The sequence below is a fragment of the Nicotiana sylvestris genome, chromosome 5 (genome assembly GCF_000393655.2).
Source record: "Nicotiana sylvestris chromosome 5, ASM39365v2, whole genome shotgun sequence".
Lineage (NCBI taxonomy): Eukaryota > Viridiplantae > Streptophyta > Magnoliopsida > Solanales > Solanaceae > Nicotiana > Nicotiana sylvestris.
The window spans coordinates 143832338-143844680 of record NC_091061.1 but is presented as its reverse complement, the minus strand read 5'-3'; the positions used below and the strand labels follow the sequence as shown (position 1 = coordinate 143844680).

Sequence of the window (12343 nt, the reverse complement as noted above, 5' to 3'; positions counted from 1 at the left end):
GCAACAGTGTTATATGATTAGATTGGGTTACGCGCTGCAACAATAAATAACAAAAGTGGATAATGATTTGTTACTCTTTCCTTATTCTTACTGATGCAAACCTTAAAATGTTCTTTATGTTTTTCTCCTGAGTTACTGTTGGTACTCAATATTCCCCCGCAACATGTTTCCCCTTCCCATCTTTAACTGCTAGTTTCCGTTATTATTACTTGTGGTATATGCTCTAACTGCACATGTTTAGTTGGTAGTCTTGTCCTAGCCTCGTCACTACTTCGTCGAGGTTAGGCTCGACATTTACCAGCATATGGAGTCGGTTGTGCTGATACTACAATCTGCAGTGTGTACAGATCTCGGTACTAGAGCATACAGACCTTAGCTAGGGGGTGCTGCCTTCAGTCCATCAAGAGACCCGAGGTAGACTTGCAGGCATCCGCAGGTCTTGGCATCCCCTTCCTATCTAGTTTCTTTCTGTTCTTTTATATTCCAAAGACATATATGTACTTTCTTGTTCAGATTTTATTTGTAGTTTTCTTAGATAGTCCGCGAGATTGTGACACTAGTTCTGGGTGGTTTGTGTTATGGATTCGTATTGGTATTGGCTCAACTGTTAAATTTCATTCTTTCGCTTTATTAATTTCCGCTATTTATAAAATGTTAATTTACAACTGTTAAAAGATTAAAAATGAAAAGGGTAAAATAATTGGAATCATTGTCTTGCCTAGCTTTCACTAGTAGGCGTCATCGTGACTCCCGAGGGTGGAAAATCCGGTTCGTGACATTAAAGTTATATTATACTGTTTAAAATTCTTAAATTGTCTAAATTTATCAATAATTTTTTTGAGTATTAATTATTTATCTTTTATTTAATAACTAATTTAAGATATAAATATCATAAAAAATTATCTTTCCCCCTCTTTTCGTATATTCTTTTTTATTGTAATATTTGATTAGTTTTCTCATTATATATTTTACTAAAATATAAATAATGTAATTTTTTTTACTAAATTATAGTTTTTAATTCATCAAAAGTATAAAAAGATAAGCCCTTTATTATTTTTATAAAAAATCTACCAATATTTTTAATAATTACTAATCTGTGTTATATATATAATGTGCTTATCTTATGTATAATATCTTAATAGTATCTTTATATTTTTATATTTTTTATTATAAGATTATGAGTTCTATTTATTAATTAAAATTTCTTATATGAGAAATTTAATTAGTATATATATTTTTAAGCCACCGCTCTTGGTACTCAAACAAGTCAAATTGACGGATAAAATGTACTTCCCTTATTCTTTTGTCAAATAATTGAGGAACCTTTGGAATAAAGTAATCTTTTGAGAAGCTTCGTAAATTCATCATCAAATTGTTAGGTATTTTTTTACTCTCAGCATGAAACGTGAAGCTTTACCAAGTGTTTGTGACTAGAAAAGTTACATAAAAAAAACTTTAACCAACCTTTTATTATGGGATACAATTATATAAATAAGAAGAGAGATAATATGTTAGCTACTCTGTTTTAAAGGAGAATATGAGCCGTAAGTTCAAAGGCAAGGTGTTTTCAACTTTTTTCGTACAAATTGAGTAATCTATTTTTATCTTTGACCACATGTATAAAGGTTTTTCCTTTTTTTTTTTGAGAAGCCATCTAAGAAAAAGCAGGCTCACAACTTACCTCGACAGTAAAACTTCGAGTAAAATTAAAGTTTATCTGGAGTATCTACAAATATCGTGAAAGTACATCATATAGTGTTTTTCTTTTTTGAATGATAAAGAGAATGAGTCTTCTTTCAATATTACACCGCGAGTGAGACGTAGAATATCACACATAAAATATGAACTTGTAAACTAAAACAGATGTTGAACCCGCTTTAATTTGCTATTATATTAGAATCTTTTGTCAAGAGAATTCAACAATTTATATATGACAGAAAAAAAATATTTTTTCCTATATTTACATGGTAGTATAATCTTTTGCCAAAAGGGATTAACCCTTAAACTACCTTGAACAATGTACATATATATATATATATATTACTAGTTCTACTATTGAAAGCGCGTGCAAATGCTGTTTATGCCCTTACACTAGACAATAGTATGTCAAAGCAAGCGTTTTACTATTCTTTAAATTATTATTATTCCAATTGTAGTGATTTCTAAAGAAATAGGTCATAAGATTCGTACTTTAGAAAATATACCCGATATGTGATGCATTTTGTGAGTCCAGAACCTAAATATTATTTTTTTCTATACATATTACCTTAATAGGTGTTTAAAAAAAATTACATTTCTATATATAGCGTGCAAATACAAGACGCTATATATTAACGGTAACGTCTGCCGTTAAGGTATAGCGTCTTGTATTCATACGCGATATGATCTGACGATTTGACTGCCATATATACCGTCTTGTTATTGTACGCTATATATAGCGTTTTCTTTTCATACGCTATACCCCCATTTAAATACTGCCCTTCGCCTTCTTCCCCGACCACCCTTTCCTCCATTTTTTTTAAAACCTCATTCTAGTCCCCCCCCCCCCCAACTGCCCGTTATTAAAAAAAAAATTGTGGGCCCCTCCCGTCACACAAAAGGTTAAGAACATATGTCCCACATCGTAGTAGAGCATTGTATTGTTGTGGTTTTCGTCTTCAAATTTTCACACAAAACATTCACTACATCGAGATATTTTGATTTATTTTATGTTCAAACTTGTATAATAATGTATATCACTACCTATTGAATGTGTTTCCATGTCGTTTTGTGTTTTATTTGCGAAACTAGTATGTTATATTTATCCGGACTTAGATATAAGTTGGTGCTACTGGGCCTCAAATATCGAGCCTGGAACCCAATTGTTATATATACTTTGTACAATTAAATACTCAAAATTATAAAACAAACACACACAACATTATTAAAAAAATTGAATTTGACAGACATAAATATTCATGATAGTTTGGTGCTACTGGGCCTCAAATATCGAGCCTGCAACCCAATTGTTATACATACTTTGTACAATTAAATAATTAAAATTATAAAACAAACACACACAAAATTATCAAAAAATTAAATTTGACACACATAAATATTCATGATAGTTTGGTGCTACTAGGACTCAAATATCGAGCCTGGAACCCAATTGTTATATATACTTTGTACAATTAAATACTCAAAATTATAAAACAAACACACAAAATTATCAAAAAATTGAATTTGACACAAATAAATATTCATGATAGTTTGGTGTTATTGGGCCTCAAATATCGAGCCTGGAACCCAATTGTTATATATACTTTGTACAATTAAATAATAAACATACAATTAATGTTGTTTAATTTACAGTTGACGGCATGGACGCGTCTATACATCCCGGCCCTTACTCTCATGAGCTATTAGTGCTTCAGGGCGATCATAGGTCTGCCCATATATGGGAGAGAGAGTTACTGTCCCAGACTCTCCGCGCTAGGAGAGTGGACGACCTGTGGGATTTTCTGAGGCACAGAGATCTCCACGAGCGTGTAGTCCATCGCCTCCAGGATACGGGATTCTATAGGATTATTGAGATCGGGCGGATACAGGTGGATTGGGCTTTGATCACGGTGGTGCGAACTTCAAAAATATTTCTTTCGTTATCATACTGCAAAAATGAATGTCAATGCGCTCACCGTTGTATTTCTCAAATCTCTGCATCGGCACTAGCATAAATTCAACACCCTTTTCCATCAATGACGTTACAGCTGCAGACCTTTCAACAAACCTCTCCGCCATCTGCTTGAACGACATCCGCACCATGGCTGTGACAGGCAATCCTCTTGCCGACTTCAATAATCCATTGAAAGACTCTGACACATTTGTAGTCAGAGTTCCCCATCGTCTGCCACCATCGCAAAGTCCACTTTTCAAGGTCATGTCGCATTAACCAACGATAGGCTGCCTCATTTTCTTGCCTGATATATTCTATGTGCCTCTGGAATTTATGCTGTTGGTGATCTGTTGCTGCCATCCACATCAAATCATACAGATCCTTGTTGGGATATGCCTTCTGAAAATTGGCTTTAAGGTGCCTAACACAGTAACGATGGTAAGCATAAGGTTCTTGCCATGCGGGCAAGTTCTCCACAGAACTTAAGATACCACCGTGCCGATAAGATATTAGACAAATATCGAAACGCTATTTGACAATGTGCTCTTTCAAGTGGTTCAAAAACAACGTCCACGTCTCTTGGCTTTTATTGGCACAAATAGCAAAAGCTAGAGGAAATATCTTTCCATTAGCATCTACTGCCACATCTATCAATAGCTTGATATCGTACTTTCCATAGACATGAGTGTTGACTATGAATATTACGGGCCGACAATGCGAAAAACCATCAATTAATGGTTTAAACGCCCAGAACACGTAATTGAATGTATATTCTGGTTTACCTGGAATCCGCTCAAGCTTCCATTCAACAACGTCCCGGGGTTAAACTGCTGCAGTGCAACCATGTACCTAGGCAGATCTGCAAATGACTTATCCCAGTTACTATAGACTATTTCAAACGCTCGTTTGCGCTTGAGACATGCTTTTCTTTTAGTAATGGTATGGCCATGTTCCTGGTGGACTGCTATAATGCACTCTATGATTTTATACCTTATGGACACTTCGATGTCTGGAATAAGAACAAGAGAAATCAACTCAATATCTAAGTTGAAGTGATTCCCGTTGAATGTGTCCATTTCGCATGTGTGGGTGGGAATGTATTTACCCACTTTCCACAGACCTGTCTTCTTCTTGCCCGCACGCAACATCCAATGACATGGCCAAAACCACCTGCGACAAACAACCTTGTATACAACCGGACTTGACTCCCATACCGTCATCTCACGACACTCTTTTATGTTGTGCATTTTACAAGCCCTGCTTAGGCGCGCTTTATCAGGAAAAAGCATGCCCTTTGCCAGCACCGTTGGTCTAGACTCATCCCACATTATTGTCCGAATTTCATCAAAATCCCTTGTGAGAGCTTCGACATCCGACATGCTTGGAAAGTTATCAAGGTAAGGAATCTCCCTTGAATGAAACGGCACTTGGGACTCGTACACTCTTCGTCTAGGGGGGTGGAACATACTCTCTCGTCAAATCAGGTCCTTCCTTCTCATCCTCCTTATCACCATCCTTACGAAGAAAAGGTGTCTCGTCTCCAGATTCATCATTATTGTTGTCGTAATCACTATTCTCTTCCTCACTCTATGCATCTGCCTGATCCCGATTTAATATGTCGTCTTCGGGCAATTAAGTGAGTACATTTGGTTCAACTTGCTCGTTTTCACTACAAAATCAACAAAATAATAAGATGTTGAATTTAATAAATACTTTCCATATAGCCGTATCACTTCACTTGCAAGTCGTAATGTGATGAAATTTTATGATGGACATTTTCATTTAGGTGATGGCTCCCGGATGGACCACCATGATCCAACACACCAAAACTATGTTTGGGTTCAAAATTTATAAAATTCATATCCGGCTTGTACTATCTGTTAAATATATGAGCGTTAATACAAATTCAATACCAAAAATGTACATCATAACACAAAGGAAAATTGAAGCTTACCACTCGTCTTGTGAATTATGTAAAGCATGCGAGGATAAGTTTAAATCAAGGAAAACTCTTTCATCCGGAACCTGTCCGGCAAAAACTCCTCCAGAATAGCCACCCGATGACTGGGGGTTATCCAAAACCTGTCCGGCAACCTCATTTTTTGGAACGTCTTCGACCTTGACGTACATATCCAACATATTTATTACAAGATATTCCCGGTATTCATTGGGGGTCCTAAGAAAATCCCTCAAAGTTTCATCATCGTAGATGTTTAACTCCGAGTAAAAAGCAGCCCCTTGCGGAGTGACGGAATACGGATATCTTCCGGTTACTTTAAGTATCACTGAACATTTCCTCACACCCATTTTTTTGCATAATAACGATATCAGTTTATCGTACTCTATTGTAAGTGGTAATTTAACATGACCCTGTGGAGATAAACTATATCTCACAGAGTTATTCTCCATCACAACCTCACCCCCCCCCCCATATAATGGAACTCTTATTCTACGCTCTTCAGACATTACGAAAAAAATACTTCAGAATTTAACAACAAGAAAAAATTGAACGGGAGTTAGAATTTTATGTGAACGAATTTTCTTAAAATCCAACCACTTTATATAGGAAACGGCTAGCCCGGGATATGGAAATTTTTTGCCGTATAGCGTTCTTTAAATATACGCTATACACATTTAAATTATTGTGTTTGTCAGTTCACTTATTGGTAGGTCCATATTCAGGGTATAGCGTTTTTTTTTTTGGCGTTATATGTATAACGTATGAATACAAGACGCTATACCTTAACGGCAGAAATTACCGTTAATATATAACGTGCATTTGCACGCTATATATAAAAATATATATTTTTTAAACACCTATTAAGTGCATTTTGTTGCATTTTCTGTCTGTACAATTTAAGTTAACTTAGACTTTTCAGATCCAGACTCTTTGACCCTGTCAGACAATATAGCGCACTTTTCCGCTCTATGTCCATGTGTTCACTTACATATTACAAAAAATATATGTATATATATTCCGCTTGTTGAGTTGGAAGCAAAGGGCAAAAATGATCTACTGCTTTTTTAACGGGGATTGTCTTTTGAGTGTGCTATATATATATAGGTCACAGGCAATTTTACGCATTTTCCATTAAATTTGTAACTGATCAAATTGATCAATAGAGCTACAATTCACTTGGAATATTTTTTTTGTTTACCAATAATCTCTCCAATAATTACAGCAAAATATATGAACATGTCGAGCAATAACTAACTGCTAAAAATCCATTTCCTTCTAGAAAAAAAGGAAATATACATGTTACATGAGATATGGAGAAGTCACACTTTGAGCACAAATAAATTGACAACAATAATAATAACAACTATGTTTCAATCCCAAATAAACTAGAATCGATGGCATAAATCCTTATTTCTTCATTTATGGTCAATTCATACCATTTATCTATATTATAAGAAGTTATAATAAATTGATAAGTTTTACGCTGGTTGTCAACCTATCACAATTTTTCTCCCTTATCTGATCTTGAGATTGGTAATGTAAGCAAGCTCACATAGATAAATAGAAAGACCCCCCAAAAAACATGATAGCCGTTGAGATAGAGAAACTAACACGTTAAATCGAGAAGGCGGAGCCAGAATTTTAACTTTGTGGGTTTGGGATTCTAATCTTCACTACAACATACTGCATCTGTAGCTACGAAATATATTGTAGCGAAATATGAAAAATTTCGTGGCTAAACACTTTAGCCACAATATTTTTTTCCGTAGCATTCGTAGCAAAATATAGCGTAGCTAAATGTTAGCTACAAACTTTACATGATCCGTGGCTAAGGACTAATACTTATTGCCACAAATCTTTTTTATGTTGCAGCTGTGATGGTAAAAAAATCTTGCCACAAAAAATATACTTGTAGCAAGTGGTTTTATTCTCTTGCCACGACAAATAAAATTTGTAGCTTTCTTCGTATTGTAGCCACAAGATTTTGTATTGTAGCAAGAGATATAATTTGTTTGCTACACAAGCTCAACTTTTGTGGCTAAATTTATAATTTACTCTCGTGGCAATAGTACTTGTGTTTAGCTATGAATTCCATAATTTTGTAGCAATAGACTGAAGAATTTGCCACGATCAGCTTTAGCTACAAGAATTTATATGTTGTAGCTAACAATCCATATTTTAGCATCAAATATATGAATTTTAGGAAAATATTTTTTCTATTATTTTTAATAAATGATATACATTAGTAAGAATACATAATTAAAGGTTCAACAATATCATTCAAGATAAATTAAAATATTGATATACTCAAAATGTAACGGTATTCTTTTACAAGAGAAAGAATAATTTCATACAGATCCACAGTACATAACTCTTTTACAACACGAATAATAAAGTTCAAAAAAAAAAAGCTAGCTAATGTGAGACTGGATAGTGATGGTAACCTTTAGCGGCCAGTGAAGAAGTGAAAACCCAAAAGTGCTCCAATGTTTTTCTAATACCAGGTTTTGATGGCGAGTTGAGAGACATTAGTGGATTGTATTTGTACCAAATGCGTGAAAGAAATTGTTGTTCTTGTGGATATCAAGAAGGCAGACACAGTAAATAAGATCTTATAGCACTCCATCGATTATCTCACCCGGTGACACCACCTCCTGAGCCAGCAAGACGGCAATGTTACCCTCTTGATCTTGCAGGACTACCAACCTATATATACAAAAATGACATCCACACCATAAGGTTAGTACATTAACTAGTTGGGACTTGTCAATTACGTTTGAACATAACAACATTTCCTTTGGCAGGGTAAGATTTTGCTAGAAACAAAAATCCGCTTCTTTAAAACCTTAAGATTATTAATGCAATGTATATACCAAAAGACTTGCAAACCGTTCAAAACATAAGCCTTATTTAGCTCTTCTTAATTTGAAGTGCAACACTATAAGAAAATACTACCAATATCAAAAAGTTGCATTTCTTCTTTGTATCTAATAACTAGGCATTTCCAACTCTTAAGTCTTGTAAATCCTTATGTTTCTAACTGCCAAAAAATTATATTCTCATATTTCTCGGCTCAAGGAAAAAGCACAAGCTAAACCAGTTCAACATCACACTTGTTTCATAATAACAAATAGTCCTAGAGTACTCTAAATAAAATATCAGAAGTCCTACATATTTTAACAAGAATTTTGTAAACACTTCATCCTTCAGTATGTAGTATATCCCATTGAATTTGTTTTGAGAAAGAGTGAATTATTATACATACCTCATGGTTATTAAACTTGTTTTTTTTTACATTGATGCCCATAACACAATTGCCTAAAAAGACAAAAAAAAAAATCTTGTTAATTCTTTTACAAGAATTTATAACAGATAACAAAAGAGAAAAGTACAAAGCAACAAAAGAATTAAAAAAACTTGTAGACTTTTTAAACTTCTTAAAGAATCTTCATCCCAATTTTGTAATGTTGCTTTGTTGTTTCAGTCCATGAACTATGGCTCCTCCCAAAATTACCACTTCAAAATCTTCAAATTTTCACTCACTATATATAAAAAATAGGACAGAATATTAAATTGCTGAATAATTCGCAAATTAAAACCAAAAATTCATGTCAAGTAGGTATGAGAAAATTAGCAAACCGTAAAATATAGAGATACGAGCTTACCTCTTCTGCTCAAGAATAGAAAAGCTATGGGGTTCTCTCTCACTCTTCTTCTTTGTCGTTCTCGCATTTTTTAGTCTAGCCATGGTTGAAGAAAGAATTGGAAAAGTGGGGAAGGAGATGTGGGGGTGGGATTGGCGGCGGAAAAGAATAGAATGTAGCTTAGGTTTTGGTGCTTTTGCTTTGGGCCAATTGCAATTAGTGTTTTTCGTTCCTTTACTTGTTATTATATTCTTGTGTATTGCTTTCTTTTATTTCTTAATTAATACATCTTAATTCAGTACAAATACAAAGAAATGTAAGTGCTAACAATTATAACTAAGAACACTACCTACGAAAATATAAAAAGAATACATATATAATTTATGTTAAGTAACATAGAAAAAATAATTATTTGCATAAAATAAAGATATTCTTAATTAATTTCATCCTATATGATATTGTTAGTAGTTTGTTATATACTCCTATTTTTATTATATTAGATTCATATTTTAGTGTTTAATTAGATTTATAAAAAAAATTATGCTTATTCAAATTGAATAATTCGTGATCAATGTGAATAATTACAAGCACAAAGTTATACATTTACTGTATAACTACATATTTTTTTTAAATTATATTAGAAAATCACAAGTACTACTTAGTTTGATATGAATTATTATATACTAATTAATTTTTTATACACTCATTTATCAAGCAATATTAAATTCTTAATTTTTTGAAAGACAAAATCCTCTTACTGTATATGAATTATATTAAATTCTTAATTTTTTTGATTCAGTAATATAAAATATTTATTGTACAGTGTAGTTAGTACAATATTATACTAGTTGTTTAAATTTGATATAATTAGTCATGTACATAATTGAGGGATATAATTTATTTTTTTAAAATTATAATTGATACTTATACAGTCAGATCTCTCTATACAACATTCTTATACAACAAGCACTTACTTTAAAAGTCAAATTTTTCTCATAACTGATTTTTATATTATGTTATAATATGTATCCAGCATTCTAGAGGTACGGGGATCGATACCCCGCATCTCCATTGTTACTACTCCTTCGGGGTAGGGATAAGGTCTTCATACATACTAACCTTCCCAGATCCCACTAGTGAGATTTTACTAAGTTGTTGTTGTTGTTGTTGATGATGATGATGATGATGTTGTTGTTGTTATAATATGTATCCTCTATAACAATTTTTCACTATAGCCACAAAAACAATGGAACAAAAGAGGTCGTTATAGAGAGGTTTGACTGTATGTAAGATATACTTATTAAAAAAATTAAAATTTTAAATAAAAAGTTTTATATATTATTTATATAAAATTTAATATAGAAGATAAATATTTTTGTTGAAATTTTTTATTCAAATTGCTTAATAAGATATGCAACTATTAGTGAAAACTTTCTTATATTTTAAACATGTAAGTTATCTGTATTTTAGTTAATTATAAAATTCATATTATATATGAACAACTCAATTTTATTTTAGTTTAATTTTTATTCTGTTTAAATTCTATTTTAAGATTGAAAATGTTTTTCATTTTAATCTTTCTTATTTAGAAGTTAATTAATTTTTCAAGTTATATATATTGTTGTTTTTCCGAATTTCTATATGAAATTATTTTTTCATAAACGCATATATTTTTTAGACTAACTCTTGTCATGACTTTTATAGTCGAAGTAAAAGAATTATTCTACAAATTTTTTTTATAGCAAATTTATTATAGTTAACATATTATTACTGCAATAATAACATTAATTGTATGAAAATATATATAGTTATGGTCAATTATGAAAGGTAATTGTCTACTATTCATTTTGTCATGACAAATAATTGGAACAATTAAGCTAACTATTTGTACGTTTTTTTAACTTGAAGCAAAAGTATTAACTGACTACAAGATTGTATTTTAACTAATTTAATGTGTCTGAAATGTTATTATTGCTACAAAAAGCTTCGAGTCATTGCAAAAACTTATGAATAGCTATAAAATTTCAGCACAATAATAAATATATGGCCATATCATTTATGACAAATAATTATAGTTATTGAGCCGACTATTGCCACGATTTATTTAAAAATTGAAGCAAAATTGTTTTCTCAACTACATTATTTTAATTTAAATAATTTATTGTGAATAAAAAATTTATTTTGCTATAGTAAGTTTCAGCCTGTGGCAAAAACTATTGATTAGCTATGAAAGTTTATCATAAGATTATTTTGTCATGACAAATAATCGTAGCTATTAAGTCAACTATTGCCATAATATTTTATAATTTGATGCAAAAATATTTATTTAGCTATAATAATTTGTTTCAAAAAATTTATCGTAGCTAAAAGTATACTATTGCTATGGTAACTTTTATCCCATGGCAAAAATTTATGATTAGCTATGAAATTTTACTGTAGCAATAAGTTTGTAGCTGTTTAGGTAGTTATTGCCACGAAAATTTGTAATTATAGCAAAAATAATGAATTAGCTTTGTAAATTTAGTTTTGTGGCTAAGAAATTTTAAGAATTTATAGATAGCCACAAAATTCTAATTTTTGTAGCTATTAGTGAGTAATAGCTACGAAATTTAGATTTGTAGCTTAGATTTCGTAGCTACAAATCATTTTGTTGTAGTGCTTATTAATTATTAGATTCTACATTAATAAATTATACATAATTAACGAATTTTTTTAAATAAATATAATGTTTGAACCAAAATTTCTGATTCAGCCTAACTCGCATGTGCACTTTGGCTCCGCCCGAGGACAGGAAGGATAATTAGACAAACTAGCATGATAATACTTCGAAGGGAGGGAAAAGGGAGCTAATAATTAGTCAAAGCGGTGAATGATTGGGAAAAATGGCAAATAAAGAAAGTGGTCCCTCGGCCCTCAGGTCTTTTGGCTGGACACTGTCTTTCGCGTAGGGAGGCATATGACAACCTATAAAATTCGACATTTCCAGATTAGAAAGAATAAAGAGAAAAGTAATGCATTTTGCTAAAGAAATAGACTGCTGCAACTTCTATCTTATCTCATATTGAAACTTGAAAGTTTGTTTTGAAA

The 12343-nt window shown here is 32.1% G+C and overlaps 1 long non-coding RNA gene across 1 annotated transcript; it reads right to left on the bottom strand.

The window, feature by feature from the left end:
• Positions 1-7937: 7937 nt before the first annotated feature.
• LOC138891127 (uncharacterized) lies at positions 7938-9453 on the bottom strand. The gene is made up of 3 exons (XR_011407440.1): positions 9278-9453; positions 8878-9154; positions 7938-8318 (listed from the first exon to the last, which is right to left on the bottom strand). It is a non-coding gene; the product is annotated as an uncharacterized lncRNA (long non-coding RNA).
• Between the last annotated feature and the right edge of the window lie 2890 nt (positions 9454-12343).